The 22,283-nt window shown below is 45.5% G+C and overlaps 1 protein-coding gene across 1 annotated transcript in view; it reads left to right on the forward strand.

The window, feature by feature from the left end:
* Positions 1–6,519: 6,519 nt before the first annotated feature.
* SPATA5L1 (spermatogenesis associated 5 like 1) overlaps positions 6,520–22,283 on the forward strand; it is a 46,369-nt gene continuing 30,605 nt past the window's right edge. The window contains exon 1 of the mRNA XM_040414027.1: positions 6,520–6,664. The gene's annotated coding sequence lies outside the window, so the exon portion shown is untranslated. The remainder of the gene's footprint in view (positions 6,665–22,283) is intronic.

A 22,283-nucleotide genomic window follows, 5' to 3' on the forward strand; every position in this document is an offset into this window, starting at 1 on the left:
GAGCAGGCACGCAACACTAGATATAATACAGTACATACTGAACGGCGGGCCAGAGTACAGTGCCTGCACTGCCCGCCGCTCTCCCCGCCTACTACAGCCCCTCCTTAGGGATCTATGGATGGCATTATGATGGTGGGGAGGGGGATCTGTGGATGGCATTATGATGGTGGGGAGGGGGATCTGTGGATGGCATTATGATGGTGGGGAGGGGGATCTGTGGATGGCATTATGATGGTGGGGAGGGGGATCTGTGGATGGCATTATGATGGTGGGGAGGGGGATCTGTGGATGGCATTATGATGGTGGGGAGGGGGATCTGTGGATGGCATTATGATGGTGGGGAGGGGGATCTGTGGATGGCATTATGATGGTGGGGAGGGGGATCTGTGGATGGCATTATGATGGTGGGGAGGGGGATCTGTGGATGGCATTATGATGGTGGGGAGGGGGATCTGTGGATGGCATTATGATGGTGGGGGGGGGATCTGTGGATGGCATTATGATGGTGGGGGGGGGATCTGTGGATGGCATTATGATGGGGGGGGGGGGAGATCTGTGGATGGCATTATGATGGGGGGGGGGGGGGGGGGAGATCTGTGGATGGCATTATGATTGTGGGGGGGGGGGGGAGATCTGTGGATGGCATTATGATGGGGAGGGGAGATCTGTGGATGGCATTATGATGGGGGGGGAGATCTATGGATGGCATTATGATGGTGGGGGGGGGGAATCTGTGAATGGCATGATGGTGGTGGGGGGGAATCTGTGAATGGCATTATGATGGTGGGGGGGGGGGGGGGAATCTGTGAATGGCATTATGATGGTGGGGGGGGGGAAATCTGTGAATGGCCTTATGATGGGGAGGGGGAAATCTGTGGATGGGACTGTTATGGGGGGAGAGGATCTGTGGATGACACATATAGCAGTGTCATCCACAGATCCCCCCCCCACCATCATAATGCCATCCACAGATCCCCCCCCACCATCATAATGCCATCCACAGATCCCCCACCCCATAACAGTGTGCCATCCACAGATCCCCCATAATAGTGTCATGCACAGACCGCCATTAGTTCAAACCCACCAAAAGCACACCTTTTGGTTAAAAATATTTTTTTTCTTATTTTCCTCCTCAAAAACATAGGTGCATCTTATGGGCCGGTGCGTCTTATAGGGCGAAAAATACGGTACTTCGGCTCCTAAATTCTAATACTGTACAGAGACGAATCACTGTATAGTATTACTCCGACGTTTTGAACGAAGCGACTTTGGATGAAGCATCTGAAGCTCGCTTCGCTCAACACTGACTATTATAGACGTCTGCGCCCATCTCTATGCACAGCTACAAGTGCCTAGAATACAGAAGAACTGCAATAAAAAAATAAATTAAAAAAAATAAAGAGAAATGAACAAAAATATATAGAATCATTTTTTTTTTGGTTCAACAATAAGTTTTTATTAGAAACAGTAAAACCGGCAGCTTTCACTTTGACTTGTACAGTAGAAAATATATAAGAATAAATATCAGGTGCGAAGAACATGAAAACCTGTTGTATTCAGTAAAACCTGTCACATACAACGTGGCCTCCCCAGACAGCCCCCAGAGCGCCCCCCTCCCCGCATACAAAAATCACACTGCGCCCCCCTCCCCGCATACAAAAATCACACTGCGCCCCCCTCCCCGCATACAAAAATCACACTGCGCCCCCCCTCCCCGCATACAAAAATCACACTGCGCCCCCCCTCCCCGCATACAAAAATCACACTGCGCCCCCTCCCCGCATACAAAAATGACACTGCGCCCCCCCTCCCCGCATACAAAAATCACACTGCGCCCCCCTCCCCGCATACAAAAATGACACTGCGCCCCCCCTCCCCGCATACAAAAAAAATCACACTGCGCCCCCCGCATACAATATTAAACAGCCCCCCCCTCTGCATACAATATTAAACAGCCCCCCTCTGCATACAATATTAAACAGCCCCCCCTCTGCATACAATATTAAACAGCCCCCCCTCTGCATACAATATTAAACAGCCCCCCCTCTGCATACAATATTAAACAGCCCCCCCTCTGCATACAATATTAAACAGCCCCCCCCTCTGCATACAATATTAAACAGCCCCCCCCCCTCTGCATACAATATTAAACAGCCCCCCCCCCTCTGCATACAATATTAAACAGCCCCCCCCTCTGCATACAATATTAAACACCCCCCCCCCCCCCCCTCTGCATACAATATTAACCACTTCAGCCCTCCTAGCTTAAACACCCTTTAATGACCAGGCCACTTTTTACAATTCTGCACTACACTACTTTCACCGTTTATTGCTCGGTCATGCAACTTACCACCCAAATGAGTTTTACCTCCTTTTCTTCTCACTAATAGAGCTTTCATTTGGTGGTATTTCATTGCTGCTGACATTTTTACTTTTTTTGTTATTAATCGAAATTTAACTATTTTTTGCAAAAAAATTACATTTTTCACTTTCAGTTGTAAAATTTTGCAAAAAAAACAACATCCATATATAAATTTTTCTCTAAATTTATTGTTCTACATGTCTTTGATAAAAAAAAAATGTTTGGGTAAAAAAAAAAAAATGGTTTGGGTAAAAGTTATAGCGTTTACAAACTATGGTACAAAAATGTGAATTTCCGCTTTTTGAAGCAGCTCTGACTTTCTGAGCACCTGTCATGTTTCCTGAGGTTCTACAATGGCCAGACAGTACAAACACCCCACAAATGACCCCATTTCGGAAAGTAGACACCCTAAGGTATTCGCTGATGGGCATAGTGAGTTCATAGAACTTTTTATTTTTTGTCACAAGTTAGCGGAAAATGATGATTCTTTTTTTTTTTTTTTTTCTTACAAAGTCTCATATTCCACTAACTTGTGACAAAAAATAAAAACTTCCATGAACTCACTATGCCCATGACGAAATACCTTGGGGTGTCTTCTTTCCAAAATGGGGTCACTTGTGGGGTAGTTATACTGCCCTGGCATTTTAGGGGCCCAAATGCGTGCGAAGTAGTTTGAAATCAAAATCTGTAAAAAATGGCAAGTGAAATCCGAAAGGTGCTCTTTGGAATGTGGGCCCCTTTGCCCACCTAGGCTGCAAAAAAGTGTCACACATCTGGTATTGCCGTACTCAGGAGAAGTTGGGCAATGTGTTTTGGGGTGTCATTTTACATATACCCATGCTGGGTGAGAGAAATATCTTGGCAAAAGACAACTTTCCCATTTTTTTTATACAAAGTTGGCATTTGACCAAGATATTTCTCTCACCCAGCATGAGTATATGTAAAATGACACCCCAAAACACATTGCCCAACTTCTCCTGAGTACGGCAATACCACATGTGTGACACTTTTTTGCAGCCTAGGTGGGCAAAGGGGCCCACATTCCAAAGAGCACCTTTCGGATTTCACTTGCCATTTTTTACACATTTTGATTTCAAACTACTTACCACACATTAGGGCCCCTAGAATTCCAGGGCAGTATAACTACCCCACAAGTGACCCCATTTTGGAAAGAAGACACCCCAAGGTATTCCGTGAGGGGCATGGCGAGTTCCTAGAATTTTTTTTTTTGTCACAAGTTAGCGGAAAATGATGATTTTATTATTTTTTTCTTACAAAGTCTCATATTTCACTAACTTGTGACAAAAAATAAAAACTTCCATGAACTCACTATGCCCATCACGAAATACTTTGGGGTGTCTTCTTTCCAAAATGGGGTCACTTGTGGGGTAGTTATACTGCCCTGGCATTCTAGGGGCCCTAAAGTGTGGTAAGTAGTTTGAAATCAAAATGTGTAAAAAATGACCTGTGAAATCCTAAAGGTGCTCTTTGGAATGTGGGCCCCTTTGCCCACCTAGGCTGCAAAAAAGTGTCACACATCTGGTATTGCCGTACTCAGGAAAAGTTGGGCAATGTGTTTTGGGGTGTCATTTTACATATACCCATGCTGGGTGAGATAAATATCTCGGCTAAAGACACCTTTTCCAATTTTTTTTATACAAAGTTGGCATTTGACCGAGATATTTCTCTCACCCAGCATGGGTATATGTAAAATGACACACCAAAACACATTCCCCAACTTCTCCTGAGTACGGCAATACCAGATGTGTGACACTTTTTTGCAGCCTAGATGCGCAAAGGGGCCCACATTCCTTTTATGAGGGCATTTTTAGACATTTGGATCCCAGACTTCTTCTCACGCTTTAGGGCCCCTAAAATGCCAGGGCAGTATAAATACCCCACATGTGACCTCATTTTGGAAAGAAGACACCCCAAGGTATTCAATGAGGGGCATGGCGAGTTCATAGAATTTTTTTTTTTTTGCCACAAGTTAACGGAAATTGATTATTTTATTTTTTTTCTCACAAAGTCTCCCTTTCCGCTAACTTGGGACAAAAATTTAAATCTTTCATGGACTCAATATGCCCCTCAGCGAATACCTTGGGGTGTCTACTTTCCGAAATGGGGTCACATGTGGGGTATTTATACTGCCCTGGCATTTTAGGGGCCCTAAAGAGTGAGAAGAAGTCTGGAATATAAATGTCTAAAATTTTTTACACATTTGGATTCCGTGAGGGGTATGGTGAGTACATGTGAGATTTTATTTTTTGACACAAGTTAGTGGAATATGAGACTTTGTAAGAAAAAAAATATATATATATTTCCGCTAACATGGGCCAAAAAAATGTCTGAATGGAGCCTTACAGGGGGTGATCAGGGAGTGTATATGGGGTTATCACCCCCCTGTAAGGCTCCATTCAGATGTCCGTATGTGTTTTGCGGATCCGATCCATGTATCCGTAAAAAACATATGGACATCTGAATGGAGCCTTACAGGGGGGTGATCAATGACACGGGGGTGATCAGGGAGTCTATATGGGGTGATCACCCCCCTGTCATTGATCACCCCCCTGTAAGGCTCCATTCAGATGTCCGTATGAGTTTTGCGGATCCGATCCATGTATCCGTGGATCCGTAAAAAACATACGGACGTCTGAATGAAGCTTTACAGGGGGGTGATCAATGACAGGGGGGTGATCAATGACAGGGGGGTGATCAGGGAGTCTATATGGGGTGATCACCCCCCTGTAAGGCTCCATTCAGACGTCCGTATGTGTTTTGCGGATCCGATCCATGTATCAGTGGATCCGTAAAAAACATACGGACGTCTGAATGAAGCCTTAAAAGGGGGTGATCAATGACAGGGGGGTGATCAGGGAGTCTATATGGGGTGATCAGGGGTTGATCAGGGGTTAATAAGTGACAGGGGGGGGGGTGTTTGGTGCTACTTATCACTGAGCTGCCTGTGTCCTCTGGTGGTCGATCCAAGCAAAGGGGACCACCAGAGGACCAGGTAGCAGGTATATTAGACGCTGTTATCAAAACAGCGTCTAATATACCTGTTAGGGGTTAAAAAAAATCGCATCTCCAGCCTGCCAGCGAACGATCGCCGCTGGCAGGCTGGAGATCCACTCGCTTAACTTCCGATCCTGTGTGCGCGCGTTCACAGGAAATCTCGCCTCTCGCGAGAGGACGCGTATATGCGTCCACCCAGAAGAGCAGGGCCGCCGCAAGGACGCAATCCTGCGTACGGCGGTCCTGAGGCGGTTAAACAGCCCCCCCCTCTGCATACAATATTAAACAGCCCCCCCCTCTGCATACAATATTATACAGCCCCCCCCTCTGCATACAATATTATACAGCCCCCCCCTCTGCATACAATATTATACAGCCCCCCCCTCTGCATACAATATTATACAGCCCCCCCCTCTGCATACAATTTTAAACAGCCCCCCCCTCTGCATACAATATTAAACAGCCCCCCCCCCTCTGCATACAATATTATACAGCCCCCCCCCTCTGCATACAATATTATACAGCCCCCCCCTCTGCATACAATATTATACAGCCCCCCCCTCTGCATACAATATTATACAGCCCCCCCCTCTGCATACAATATTATACAGCCCCCCCCCCTCTGCATACAATATTAAACAGCCCCCCCTCTGCATACAATATTAAACAGCTCCCCCTCTCTGCATACAATATTAAACAGCTCCCCCTCTCTGCATACAATATTAAACAGCTCCCCCTCTCTGCATACAATATTAAACAGCTCCCCCCCTCTGCATACAATATTAAACAGCTCCCCCCCTCTGCATACAATATTATACAGCCCCCCCTCTGCATACAATATTAAACAGCCCCCCCCCCTCTGCATACAATATTAAACAGCCCCCCCCCCCCTCTGCATACAATATTAAACAGCTCCCCCTCTCTGCATACAATATTAAACAGCCCCCCCTCTGCATACAATATTAAACAGCTCCCCCCCTCTGCATACAATATTAAACAGCTCCCCCCTCTATGAACGATGAGCAGCCATCCGTGACCTGTTCTGCAAACAGCCTGAGCTCAGCTCACCAGCTTCCGACCCTTCTTTTCGCGCTGCCAATTCAAAGTCACGTGACAAGAGAATGTCACGTGACCCAGTGACGTCAGGAGGTCCGTTTCCTGTTTGGAGTTTAGCCGCTACCGTGGAACATGTTGGGGTTCCTGGCGGGCACATACTGTCGCTCTTTCTGTACTTACTGTAAATAATGTGATGTTGCGGTGTCTCTGCGCTGGTTGCACTGTGGGAAGGTTAGTAATAAGCATTGCTACATGAGTCCCCTCCTACAGAGAGAAGTCCCTGACTATAACTGTATGTCATGTATGGGACTGTATACGGTATGCATGGCTTATCCTCATCTGTAGCCTGGACAACTCTTTCAATGGCGCCCCCTAGGGTTATTATATGGTAACACATAAATATTACACAGGCTCGAACTTCATCAGCTAAATGGGATTTCTAGATGGTACCTAATATTACATGGTGCAGGCATGTGTGATGATGGGAAGTCTCCCAGTAATGCCATTATGAGCTATTGGTGGTTTTTACTGTTTCTGCCATCTTTCTGGAGAGCCCAGTTGCTTATAGTCTCTCTGAGGAGATCAGGGTCCTCCCATGAGGATTTATGTACATGTGTTATCTTCCTACCACTCTGAATGCTGCCCCCTTACCGCAAAGTTCTTGAGGAACATATTAGTAAATTATAGCACTTGTAATTCTCAATTATGTCAGCTACGTATATTAACAAGGAACCCCTTTTAAAGGCTATGTACACCTTAGGAGCCATTTTTTTTAATGATTTCTTTTCACTCATTTTGGGCTAAAAATCATTTTTTCAAATGGTCTTTATTAAAAAAAAAAAATATTGAGCCTGTCTGTCACAAAGGGTTAACTGTCTAGCTGTGTGAATGGTACTTTAACTTTCACTTTGTGACAATAACCCTTATCTCTAATTTACCAAAGGTCATAAACACTTATTAGAGCCATATTCTTATCAGAAAGATAAGAACTGATCTATAATCAGTGTTTATAATGTCCCAGAGCAAAGATAAGGAGCCCGACAGGTGACCTGGCTGACGGAGCAGAGAGAAAAAGCAGATACCTCTATTAGAGCATCTCAGACCTAGAAAAAAAGGGCTACATATTTTTTAATAAAGACTAATTTAACCGCCTCCGGAACGCCTAACGCAGGATTGCGTCCTGAAGGCGGTCGATTCATTCCTCCTAGACGCATATACGCGTCATCTCGCGAGACGCAATATTTCCTGTGAACGCACGCACACAGGAGCGCGCGTTCGCAGGAACTGCAGGTAAACTAGCTGATCTACAGCCTGCCAGCGGCGATCATTCGCTGGCAGGCTGTAGATCCAATTTTTTTTTAACACCTGAAAGGTATATTAGACGCTGTTTTGTTAACAGCGTCTAATATACCTGCTACCTGGTCCTCTGGTGGTCCCTTTTGCTTGGATCGACCACCAGAGGACACAGGCAGCTCTGTAAAGTAGCACCAAACACCACTACACTACACCCCCCCCCCTTGTCACTTATTAACCCCTGATCACCCCCCTGTCATTGATCACCCCCTTTGTAAGGCTCCATTCAGACGTCCGTATGTTTTTATGGAGCCTTACAGGGGGGTGATCAGGGAGTCTATATGGGGTGATCACCCCCCTGTCATTGATCACCCCCCTGTAAGGCTCCATTCAGACGTCCGTATGTTTTTGTGGAGCCTTACAGGGGGGTGATCACCCCATATAGACTCCCTTATCACCCCCCTGTAAGGCTCCATTCCGCGGATCCGCAAAACACATTCGGACGTCTGAATGGAGCCTTACAGGGGGGTGATCAATGACAGGGGGGTGATCACCCCATATAGACTCCCTGATCACCCCCCTGTCATTGATCACCCCCCTGTAAGGCTCCAGTCAGACGTCCGTTTGTGTTTTATGGATCCACGGATCCGCAAAACACATACAGGTGTCTGAATGGAGTCTTACAGGGGGGTGATCACCCCATATAGACTCCCTGATCACCCCCCTGTCATTGATCACCCCCCTGTCATTGATCACCCCCCTGTAAGGCTCCATTCAGACGCCCGTATGTGTTTTACGGATCCGCAAAACACGGACACCGGTAATGTGCTTTCTGTATTTTGCGGATCCGCACATTGCCAGAACTATATAGAAAATGCCTTTTCTTGTCCGCAATTGCGGACAAGAATAGGACATGTTCTATAGGCTCTACAAAAAACGCAGTGTTCGCCCGATCAGGCCTGATCTTGTGCGCACACTTGCGTTCAGTCCACCCCACCGCAGTGGCAGAATTTTTTTTTTCTGATCACTGCAAAAACACCATAAAATCGCTGCGGCGCTATAAAAAGATCACTTTTGAGGGGCATGGCGAGTTCATAGAAGATTTTTAATTTTTTTTGGCACAAGTTAGCGGAAATTGATTTTTTAGTTTTTTTTAGTTTTTTTTCTTACAAAGTCTCATATTCCACTAACTTGTGACAAAAAATAAAATCTCACATGAACTCACCATACCCCCTCACGGAATACAAATGCGTAAAATTTTTTAGACATTTATATTCCAGACTTCTTCTCACGCTTTAGGGCCCCTAAAATGCCAGGGTAGTATAAATACCCCACATGTGACCCCATTTTGGAAAGAAGACACCCCAAGGTATTTCGTGAGGGGCATGGCGAGTTCATGTAAATTTTTTTATTTTTTTTTGTCACAAGTTAGTGGAATATGAGACTTTGTAAGAGAAAATAAAAAAATAAAAAAAATCTTTTTCCGCTAACTTGTGCCAAAATAAAATATTCTGGGAACTCGCCATGCCCCTCACGAAATACCTTGGGGTGTCTTCTTTCCAAAATGGGGTCACTTGTGGGGTATTTATACTGCCCTGGCATTTTAGGGGACCTAAAGCGTGAGAAGTAGTTTGGAATCCAAATGCGTAAAAAATGCCCTGTGAAATCGTAAAGATTCTCATTGGAATTTGGGCCCCTTTGCGCATCTAGGCTGCAAAAAAGTGTCACACATGTGGTATCGCCGTACTCAGGAGAAGTAGGGCAATGTGTTTTGGGGTGTATTTTTACATATACCCATGCTGGGTGAGAGAAATATCTCTGTAAATGACAACTTTTTAAAAATTTTTATACAAAGTTGTAAATCTACAGAGATATTCCTCTCACCCAGCATAGGTATATGTAAAAATACACCCCAAAACACATTGCCCTACTTCTTCTGAGTACGGCGATACCACATGTGTGACACTTTTTTGCAGCCTAGGTGCGTAAAGGGACCGAAAGTCCAACGAGTACCTTTAGGCCCCTTTCACACGGGCGAGTATTCCGCGCGGATGCGATGCGTGAGGTGAACGCATTGCAACCGCACTAAATACCGACCCATTCATTTCTATGGGGCTGTTCAGATGAGCGGTGATTTTCACGCATCATTTATGCGTTGCGTGAAAATCGCAGCATGCTCTATATTCTGCGTTTTTCACGCAACACAGGCCCCATAGAAGTGAATGGGGTTGCGTGAAAATCGCAAGCATCCGCAAGCAAGTGCGGATGCGGTGCGATTTTCACGCACGGTTGCTAGGAGACCATCGGGATGGAGACCCGATCATTATTATTTTCCCTTATAACATGGTTATAAGGGAAAATAATAGCATTCTGAATACAGAATGCAAAGTAAAATAGGGCTGGAGGGGTTAAAAAAAATAAAAATAAAAAATTTAACTCACCTTAGTCCACTTGATCGCGTAGCCCGGCATCTCCTTGTGTCTCCTTTGTTGAATAGGACCTGTGGTGAGCATTAAATACAGTTACAGGACCTTTGATGACATCACTCCGGTCATCACATGGTACGTCACATGATCTTTTACCATGGTGATGGATCATGTGATGACCGGAGTGACGTCATCAAAGGTCCTGTAACTGTATTTAATGCTCACCACAGGTCCTATGGTGAGTTAAATTTTTTTTTTTTTTTTTTAACCCCTTCAGCGCTGTTTTACTTTGCATTCTGTATTCAGAATGCTATTATTTTCCCTTATAACCATGTTATAAGGGAAAATAATTTAATCTACAGAACACCGATCCCAAGCCCGAACTTCTGTGAAGAAGTTCGGGTTTGGGTCCCAAACATGCGCGATTTTTCTCACGCGCGTGCAAAACGCATTACAATGTTTTGCACTCGCGCGGAAAAATTGCGGGTGTTCCCGCAACGCACCCGCACATTTTCCCGCAACGCCCGTGTGAAACCAGCCTAAGGCTTTACAGGGTTGCTCACAATTTAGCCCCGCCCAAAATGCCAGAACAGTAAACACACCCCACAAATGACCCCATTTTGGAAAGTAGACACCCCAAGGTATTTGCTGAGGGGCATATTGAGTCCATGAAAGATTGAACTTTTTGTCACAAGTTAGCGGAAAGGGAGACTTTGTGAGAAAAAACAAAAAAAAATAATTTTCCGCTAACTTGTGCCAAAAAAAAAAAACTTCTATGAACTCACCATGCCCCTCACGGAATACCTTGGGGTGTCTTCTTTCCAAAATGGGGTCACTTGTGGGGTATTTATACTGCCCTGGCATTTTAGGGGACCTAAAGCGTAAGAAGTAATTTGGAATCCAAATGCGTAGAAAATGCCCTGTGAAATCCTAAAGGTGTTCTTTAGAATTTGGGCCCCTTTTTTGCTCCTAGGCTGCAAAAAAGTGTCACACATGTGGTATCGCCGTACTCAGGAGAAGTTGGGCAATGTGTTTTGGGGTGTATTTTTACATATACCCATGCTGGGTGAGAGAAATATCTCTCTAAAATGACAACTTTGTATAAAAAATGGGAAAGGTTGACATTTAGAGAGATATTTCTCTCACCCAGCTTGGGTATATGTAAAAATACACCCCAAAACACAATGCCCTACTTCTTCTGAGTATGGCGATACCACATGTGTGACACTTTTTTGCAGCCTAGGTGCCCAAAGGGGCCCAAATTCTAAAGAGCACCTTTAGGATTTCACATGGCATTTTTTAGGCATTTGGATTCCAGACTTCTTTTCACGCTTTAGGTCCCCTAAAATGCCAGGGCAGTATAAATACCCCACAAGTGACCCCATTTTGGAAAGAAGACACCCCAAGGTATTTCGTGATGGGCATAGTGAGTTCATGGAAGTTTTTATTTTTTGTCACAAGTTAGTGGAATATGAGATATTGTAAGAAAAAAAAAAAAGAAAAAAAAATCATCATTTTCCGCTAACTTGTGACAAAAAATAAAAACTTCCATGAACTCACTATGCCCATCAGCGAATACCTTAGGGTGTCTACTTTCCGAAATGGGGTCATTTGTGGGGTGTTTTTACTGTCTGGGCATTGTAGAACATCAGGAAACATGACAGGTGCTCAGAAAGTCAGAGCTGCTTCAAAATGCGGAAATTCTAATTTTTGTACCATAGTTTGTAAACGCTATAACTTTTGCGCAAACCATTAACTATATACTTATTGCATTTTTTTTTATCAAAGATATGCAGAACAATAAATTTAGAGAAAAATGTATATAGAAATGTATTTAACCACCTCAGCCCCCATAGCCTAACCTCCTCAGGACCGCCGTACGCAGGATTGCGTCTTTGCGGCGGCCCTGCTCTTCTGGGTGGATGCGCCAGTGCGTGCTCTCGCGAGACGCGAGATTTCCTGTGAACGCGCGCACACAGGCGCGCGCGTTCACAGGATCGGAAGGTAAGCGAGTGGATCTCCAGCCTGCCAGCGGCGATCGTTCGCTGGCAGGCTAAAGATGTGATTTTTTTAACCCCTAACAGGTATATTAGACGCTGTTTTGATAACAGCGTCTAATATACCTGCTACCTGGTCCTCTGGTGGTCCCTTTTGTTTGGATCGACCACCAGAGGACACAGATAGCTCAGCAATATGTAGCACCAAGCACTACACTACACCCCCCCCCCCCGTCACTTATCAACCCCTTATTAGCCCCTGATCACCCCATATAGACTCCCTGATCACCCCCCTGTCATTGATTACCCCCCTGTCATTGATCACCTCCCTGTAAAGCTCCATTCAGACGTCCGCATGATTTTTACGGATCCACTGATAGATGGATCGGATCCGCAAAACGCATACGGATACATACGCATACAGGGGCATGATCAATGACTGTGGTGATAGAAACATAGAAACATAGAATGTGTCGGCAGATAAGAACCATTTGGCCCATCTAGTCTGCCCAATATACTGAATACTATGGATAGCCCCCGGCCCTATCTTATATGAAGGATGGCCTTATGCCTATCCCATGCATGCTTAAACCCCTTCACTGTATTTGCAGCTACCACTTCTGCAGGAAGGCTATTCCATGCATCCACTACTCTCTCAGTAAAGTAATACTTCCTTATATTACTTTTAAACCTTTGCCCCTCTAATTTAAAACTGTGTCCTCTTGTGGTAGTTTTTCTTCTTTTAAATATGCTCTCTTCCTTTACCGAGTTGATTCCCTTTATGTATTTAAAAGTTTCTATCATATCCCCTCTGTCTCTTCTTTCTTCCAAGCTATACATATTAAGGTCCTTTAACCTTTCCTGGTAAGTTTTATCCTGCAATCCATGTACTAGTTTAGTAGCTCTTCTCTGAACTCTCTCTAGAGTATCTATATCCTTCTGGAGATATGGCCTCCAGTACTGCGCACAATACTCCAAGTGAGGTCTCACCAGTGTTCTGTACAGCGGCATAAGCACTTCACTCTTTCTACTGCTTATACCTCTCCCTATACATCCAAGCATTCTGCTGGCATTTCGTGCTGCTCTATTACATTGTCTTCCCACCTTTAAGTCTTCTGAAATAATTACTCCTAAATCCCTTTCCTCAGATACTGAGGTCAGGACTGTGTCAAATATTCTATATTCTGCCCTTGGGTTTTTACGCCCCAGGTGCATTATCTTGCACTTATCCACATTAAATTTCAGTTTCACCCCATATAGACTCACTGGGTGATCACCCCATATAGACTCACTGATCACCCCCCGTCATTGATTACCCCCCTGTCATTGATCACCTCCCTGTAAAGCTCCATTCAGACGTCCGCATGATTTTTACGGATCCACTGATAGATGGATCGGATCCGCAAAACGCATACGAACGTCTGAATGGAGCCTTACAGGGGCGTGATCAATGACTGTGGTGATCACCCCATATAGACTCCCTGATCACCCCCCGTCATTGATTACCCCCCTGTCATTGATCACCTCCCTGTAAAGCTCCATTCAGACGTCCGCATGATTTTTACGGATCCACTGATAGATGGATCGGATCCGCAAAACGCATACGGACGTCTGAATGGAGCCTTACAGGGGCGTGATCAATGACTGTGGTGATCACCCCATATAGACTCCCTGATCACCCCCCGTCATTGATTACCCCCCTGTCATTGATCACCTTCCTGTAAAGCTCCATTCAGACGTCCGCATGATTTTTACGGATCCACTGATAGATGGATCGGATCCGCAAAACACATACAGGCGTCTCCCTGGAGCCTTCCAGGGGGGGTGATCACCCCATATAGACTCCCTGATCACCCCCCTGTCATTGATCACCCCCCCTGTCATTGATCACCCCCCCCCCCCCTGTCATTGATCACCCCCCCTGTCAGGCTGCATTCAGATGTCCGTATGATTTTTACAGATCCACGGATACATGGATCGGATCCGCAAAACACATACGGACATCTGAATGGAGCCTTATAGGGGGGTGATCAATGACAGGGGGGTGATCACCCCATATAGACTCCCTGATCACCCCCCTGTCATTGATCACCCCCCTGTAAGGCTCCATTCAGACATTTTTTTGGCCCAAGTTAGCGGAAATTATTATTTTTTTCTTACAAAGTCTCATATTCCACTAACTTGTGTCAAAAAATAAAATCTCACATGAACTCACCATACCCCTCACGGAATCCAAATGCGTAAAAAATTTTAGACATTTATATTCCAGACTTCTTCTCACGCTTTAGGGCCCCTAGAATGCCAGGGCAGTATAAATACCCCACATGTGACCCCATTTCGGAAAGAAGACACCCCCAGGTATTCCGTGAGGGGCATATTGAGTCCATGAAAGATTGAAATTTTTGTCCCAAGTTAGCGGAAAGGGAGACTTTGTGAGAAAAAAATAAATAAAATCAATTTCCGCTAACTTGTGCCAAAAAAAAAAATTTCTATCAACTCGCCATGCCCCTCATTGAATACCTTGGGGTGTCTTCTTTCCAAAATGGGGTCACATGTGGGGTATTTATACTGCCCTGGCATTTTAGGGGCCCTAAAGCGTGAGAAGAAGTCTGGGTTCCAAATGTCTAAAAATGCCCTCCATAAAAGGAATGTGGGCCCCTTTGCGCATCTAGGCTGCAAAAAAGTGTCACACATCTGGTATCGCCGTACTCAGGAGAAGTTGGGCAATGTGTTTTGGGGTGTCATTTTACATATACCCATGCTGGGTGAGAGAAATATCTTGGTCAAATGCCAACTTTGTATAAAAAAATGGGAAAAGTTGTCTTTTGCCGAGATATTTCTATCACCCAGCATGAGTATATGTAAAAATACACCCCAAAACACATTGCCCAACTTCTCCTGAATACGGCGATACCACATGTGTGACACTTTTTTGCAGCCTAGGTGGGCAAAGGGGCCCACATTCCAAAGAGCACCTTTAGGATTTCACAGGTCATTTACCTACTTACCACACATTAGGGCCCCTGGAAAATGCCAGGGCAGTATAACTACCCCACAAGTGACCCCATTTTGGAAAGAAAACACCCCAAGGTATTCCGTGAGGGGCATGGCGAGTTCCTAGAATTTTATATTTTTTGTCACAAGTTAGCGGAAAATGATGATTATTATTATTATTTTTTTTTCCCTTACAAAGTCTCATATTCCACTAACTTGTGACAAAAAATAAAAACTTCCATGAACTCACTATGCCCATCATGAAATACCTGGGGGTGTCTTTTTTCCAAAATGGGGTCACTTGTGGGGTAGTTATACTGCCCTGGCATTCTAGGGGCCCAAATGTGTGGTAAGGAGTTTGAAATCAAATTCTGTAAAAAATGGCCAGTGAAATCCGAAAGGTGCTCTTTGGAATGTGGGCCCCTTTGCCCACCTAGGCTGCAAAAAAGTGTCACACATGTGGTATCTCCGTATTCAGGAGAAGTTGGGGAATGTGTTTTGGGGTGTCATTTTACATATACCCATGCTGGGTGAGAGAAATATCTTGGCAAAAGACAACTTTTCCCATTTTTTTATACAAAGTTGTCTTTTGCCAAGATATTTCTCTCACCCAGCATGGGTATATGTAAAATGACACCCCAAAACACATTCCCCAACTTCTCCTGAATACGGAGATACCACATGTGTGACACTTTTTTGCAGCCTAGGTGGGCAAAGGGGCCCAAATTCCTTTTAGGAGGGCATTTTTAGACATTTGGATACCAGACTTCTTCTCACGCTTTGGGGCCCCTAAAATGCCAGGGCTGTATAAATACCCCACATGTGACCCCATTTTGGAAAGAAGACACCCCAAGGTATTCAATGAGGGGCATGGCGAGTTCATAGAAAAAAAAAAAATTTGGCACAAGTTAGCGGAAATTGATTTTTTGGATTTTTTTTCTCACAAAGTCTCCCTTTCCGCTAACTTGGGACAAAAATTTCAATCTTTCATGGACTCAATATGCCCCTCAGCGAATACCTTGGGGTGTCTTCTTTCCAAAATGGTGTTATTTGTGGGGTGTTTGTACTGCCCTGGCATTTGAGGGTCTCCGCAATCATTACATGTATGCCCAGCATTAGGAGTTTCTGCTATTCTCCTTATATTGAGCATACGGGTAATGAGATTTTTTTTTTCCGTTCAGGCTCTGGGCTGAAAGAAAAAAATGAACGGCACAGATTTCTTCATTCGCATCGATCAATGTGGATGAAAAAATCTCTGCCAAAAAAAGGAAAAGGAGGGGAAAGGCGTCTGCCAGGACATAGGAGCTCCGCCCAACATCGATACCCACTTAGCTCATATGCCCTGGCAAACCAGATTTCTCCATTCACATCAATCGATGTGGATGAATAAATCCTTGCCGGGATTTTTTTTAAAATATATACAAAGTGTTTGCCAAATTATATGAACACCGCCACCTCCTCAGCTCATATGCCTCGGCAAACGTATCTTTTACTGCAGAGGAGAAATCTCGTCTTGCAGCGCCGCATACACCGACTTGCGTGTAATCTGACAGCAGCGCATTGCTTCTGTCAGAATGCACATCAGTGCTGCAGCTAGTCGATCGGTTGGTCCACCTGGAAGGTAAAAAAAACAAAACAAAAAAGAAAAAACCAGGCCGCAACGCAATAATTGTATTAACTTTTGAACAGAACATATAAACTTTTTTTAACTATTTTAACTGAACGTTAACTTTTTTACTTACCGGTAATTTTTTTTTTGTTTAGTTTTTTATACCTTTATTGAACAAACCTCTCCTTCCCCATGGGACAATGTGCAAAGCGCAAATCGCCCAAAGATGTGGCGAAGTACGTTATGCACTTTATCCCAGGTGAAAGGAGAGGTTTGCAGCAGCTGTGAGTAAAAGGGCCCTAATAGCCCTGTGTGCCTGTCCTGTGAGATGCAATCCCTATGCTAAGTGTACCTGGGTGTGGTACTTCCGGAAACACTCTCCAAAGCATAGGGCAGGGTGGTCAGGACAGTCAGGACAGAAATAGCGGGTGTCACGCCTTATTCCACTCCTGCTATAGACACGACATCTTTTTCGGGGTGACGGTTGGGTTGAGGTATCGGGAACGACACTGGGGAAATGTCGCTCGTGTAGACGGCTAACTACACTGGTGGATGGGGCCACGGAACCTTCTGGATACAGGAGGTTCTCGATGATCTCTTCCTGGAATTTGAGGAAGGATCCTGTTCTCCCAGCCTTACTGTAGAGAACAAAACTATTGTACAGAGCCAATTGAATTAAATATACAGACACCTTCTTATACCAGCGTCTGGTGCGTCGGGACACTAAATACGGAGACAACATCTGGTCATTGAAGTCCACCTCTCCCATGAGCAAATTATAGTCGTGGACTGAGAGGGGCTTTTCAATGACACGGGTTGCTCGCACAATTTGTATTGTCGTGTCTGCGTGAATGGAGGAGAGCATGTAAACGTCACGCTTGTCTCTCCATTTCACCGCGAGCAGTTCTTCGTTACACAAGGCAGCCCTCTCCCCCCTTGCAAGACGGGTGGTAACGAGCCGTTGGGGGAAGCCCACGCGACTAGTTCGCGCTGTGCCACAGGCGCAAATCTGTTCTAGAAACAAATGCCTGAAGAGGGCCACACTTGTGTAGAAATTGTCCACATAAAGATGGTACCCCTTGCCAAATAAGGGTGACACCAAGTCCCAGACTGTCTTCCCACTGCTCCCCAGGTAGTCAGGGCAACCGACCGGCTCCAGGGTCTGATCTTTCCCCTCATAGATCCGAAATTTGTGGGTATAGCCTGTGGCCCTTTCACAGAGCTTATACAATTTGACCCCATACCGGGCACGCTTGCTTGGGATGTATTGTTTGAAGCCAAGGCGCCCGGTAAAATGTATTAGGGACTCGTCTACGCAGATGTTTTGCTCGGGGGTATACAAATCTTCAAATTTCTGGTTGAAGTGGTCTATGAGGGGCCGAATTTTGTGGAGCCGGTCAAAAGCTGGGTGGCCTCTGGGACGGGAGGTGGTGTTGTCGCTAAAATGCAGGAAACGGAGGATGGCCTCAAATCGTGCCCTGGACATAGCAGCAGAGAACATGGGCATATGATGAATCGGGTTCGTGGACCAATATGACCGCAATTCATGCTTTTTAGTTAGACCCATGTTGAGGAGAAGGCCCAGAAAAATTTTAATTTCGGAAACTTGGACTGGTTTCCACCGGAAAGGCTGGGCATAATAGCTTCCCGGGTTGGCGGTTATAAATTGTGTGGCATACCGATTTGTCTCTGCCACGACTAAGTACAAGAGCTCCGCAGTCAAGAACAGCTCAAAAAATCCCAGGGCCGAACCGATATGAGCCGTCTCAACCCGAACTCCAGACTGGGCGGTGAAAGGGGAACTAATGGTGCGGCTGAAGTTGGTGACTGCCAATCAGGGTTTGCCAGCTCCTCAGGGATTCTAGGGGCTCTACGGGCCTGTCTGTGCGGTGGCTGCGACGGGGTAACTATTGCACGTGCCACCGTACCAGCTTCAACTGCCCTTCTGGTGCTCGCCACGTCACCATGTTGTACGGCAGTGCTGGTACTAGGTCCAGGGAGGGCTGCGCTGCTGGTGTATGCCTCACCACGTGATCCGGCAGCGACAGCCCCACTCTGCTGCTCTTGAAGCGGATCCTGCATAACCTGTGGTCTAGCGACACGGGGCCGGGTACGCCTGGTTCTATCAGGGACCTCCACCTCCTCGTCCGAACTTTGGGTCAGAGAGCCACTGCTTTCTACAGGTTCATATTCTGACCCGCTAGATTCGTCAGATGAGGGTTCCCATTCCTCATCCGACTGGGTCAGAATCCTGTAGGCCTCTTTAGAAGAATACCCCCTGTTTGACATTTTGGACTACTAAATTTAGGGGTATTCCCTGAGACTACCTAAGAAAAAAAGCAAGCCTGTCTTACAAAGGGGAGGCTAGCGAAGTACCGGAGGCCGCTGCGGTTGATAAAAAATATCAAAACTGATTTTTTTTATCGCCGCAGCGCTTGTAAAGTGAATGTGCAGTGATCAAAAAATACACTGCTCAAAAAAATAAAGGGAACACAAAAATAACACATCCCAGATCTGAATTAATTAAATATTATTCTGAAATACTTGGTTCTTTCCATAGTTGAATGTGCTGACAACAAAATCACACAAAAATAAAAAAATGGAAATCAAATTTTTTAACCCATGGAGGTCTGGATTTGGAGTCACCCTCAAAATTAAAGTGGAAAAACACACTACAGGCTGATCCAACTTTGATGTAATGTCCTTAAAACAAGTCAAAATGAGGCTCAGTAGTGTGTGTGGCCTCCACGTGCCTGTATGACCTCCCTACAACGCCTTCGCATGCTCCTGATGAGGTGGCGGACAGTCTCCTGAGGGATCTCTTCCCAGACCTGGACTAAAGCATCTGCCAACTCCTGGACAGTCTGTGGTGCAACGTGACGTTGGTGGATAGAGCGAGACATGATGTCCCAGATGTGCTCAATTGGATTCAGGTCTGGGGAACAGGCGGGCCAGTCCATAGCATCAATGCCTTCGTCTTGCAGGAACTGCTGACACACTCAAGCCACATGAGGTCTAGCATTGTCTTGCATTAGGAGGAACCCAGGGCCAACCGCACCAGCATATGGTCTCACAAGGGGTCTGAGGATCTCATCTCGGTACCTAATGGCAGTCAGGCTACCTCTGGCGAGCACATGGAGGGCTGTGCGGCCCTCCAAAGAAATGCCACCCACACCATTACTGACCCAATGCCAAACCGGTCATGCTGGAGGATGTTGCAGGCAACAGAACGTTCTCCACGGCGTCTCAAGACTCTGTCACGTCTGTCACATGTGCTCAGTGTGAACCTGCCTTCATCTGTGAAGAGCACAGGGCGCCAGTGGCGAATTTGCCAATATTGGTGTTCTCTGGAAAATGCCAAACGTCCTGCACGGTGTTGGGCTGTAAGCACAACCCCCACCTGTGGACGTCAGGCCCTCATATCACCCTCATGGAGTCTGTTTTTGACCGTTTGAGCAGACACATGCACATTTGTGGCCTGCTGGAGGTCATTTTGCAGGGCTCTGGCAGTGCTCCTCCTGTTCCTCCTTGCACAAAGGCGGAGGTAGCGGTCCTGCTGCTGGGTTGTTGCCCTCCTACGGCCTCCTCCACGTCTCCTGATGTACTGGCCTGTCTCCTGGTAGCGCCTCCATGCTCTGGACACTACGCTGACAGACACAGCAAACCTTCTTGCCACAGCTCGCATTGATGTGCCATCCTGGATAAGCTGCACTACCTGAGCCACTTGTGTGGGTTGTAGACTCTGTCTCATGCTACCACTAGAGTGAAAGCACCGCCAGCATTCAAAAGTGACCAAAACATTAGCCAGAAAGCATAGGAACTGAGAAGGGATCTGTGGTCACCACCTGCAGAACCACTTCTTTATTGGGGGTGTCTTGCTAATTCCCTATAATTTCCACCTGTTGTCTATCCCATTTGCACAACAGCATGTGAAATTGATTGTCACTCAGTGTTGCTTCCTAAGTGGACAGTTTGATTTCACAGAAGTGTGATTGACTTGGAGTTACATTGTGTTGTTTAAGTGTTCCCTTTATTTTTTTGAGCAGTGTATATATTTTTTGTCACTGCGGTGGGGCGGGCGTGGGTGAACGCACGTGTGGGCGACCGATCAGGCCTGATCGGGCAAACACTGCGTTTTGGGTGGAGGGCGAACTAAAGTGACACTAATACTATTATAGATCTGACCGTGATCAGTTTTGATCACTTACAGATACTATAAAAGTACAAATGCTGATTAGCGATACGCTAATCAGTGAATCAGTGACTGCGGTGCGGTGGGCTGGGCGCTAACCGATCGCTAACTACCTAACCAAGGGGCCTAAACTATCCTAAAACCTAACAGCCAATACTAGTGAAAAAAAAAGTGACAGTTTACACTGATCACTTTTTGTCTTTCACTAAGTGATTGACAGGGGCGATCAAAGGGGTAATCAAAGGGTTAATTGGGGTGCAGGGGGTGATCTGGGGCTAAAGTGTGGTGTTGGTGCTATTCACTGTGAAGTCTGCTCCTCTGCTGGATCCAACCGACGAAAAGGACCAGCAGAGGAGCAGACAAGCCATATAACAGATCATATTTACTAATATGATCTGTTATATGGCTTGTGATTTGTTTTTTTTATAAATCGCCAGCCTGCCAGCCAATGATCGTTGCTGGCAGGCTGGTGATGAAATTGTTCTTTAACTTTTGCCGGCCCGCGATGCGCATGCGCGGGCCGGCTTTGAGCGAAATCTCGCGTCTCGCGAGATGACGCGTATATGCGTGACTCTGCGCAGCGCTCCTGCCTCCGGAACGCGATCCTGCGTTAGGCGGTCCGGAGGCGGTTAAAAAATAAATAAAATTATAACAGAATGTCATTTGTTTGCAAAAAAATCGTTAAATTTCGATTAATAACAAAAAAAGTAAAAATGTCAGCAGCAATGAAATACCACCAAATGAAAGCTCTATTAGTGAGAAGAAAAGGAGGTAAAATTCATTTGGGTGGTAAGTTGTATGACCGAGCAATAAACGGTGAAAGTAGTGTAGTGCAGAAGTGTAAAAAGTGGTCTGGTCATTAAGGGTGTTTAAGCTAGGGGGGCTGAGGTGGTTAAAAATGATTTTTAGATGAAAATGGGTACAATGCAATAATGATGAAAAAAAAACAACTAAATTGCCCCCAAAGGTGTACAAAGCCTTTAAGGGGTCACTAGGGGAGGGGGATAGTCTTTATAAACCACTCAAAGTGGTATAAAAAAAAAATTATACTCATCATGCTCAGTTTCATCCAGACACATGGGGCCAGATTTATCATTAGCTCAAGTCAGAATAATGGAGTGAAAAAGTTGCAAAAAAATGCGCAAACGCTAAAACTGCGCACAAATTTGTGACTTTTTCCTGCTCTGCACTATGCTCACCAGTTTTATAAAAGTGGGCATGTTTTCTTATGTAAATTAATCTCTAGACAGATTTACTATTGGAACTATTTAAAAAGTCGCAAAAAAAAGAGCGCAATTTCACTCCAGTGAGGACCATGCTTATCTTATGAGACTTTTTA

The sequence above is a fragment of the Bufo bufo genome, chromosome 1 (genome assembly GCF_905171765.1).
Source record: "Bufo bufo chromosome 1, aBufBuf1.1, whole genome shotgun sequence".
Lineage (NCBI taxonomy): Eukaryota > Metazoa > Chordata > Amphibia > Anura > Bufonidae > Bufo > Bufo bufo.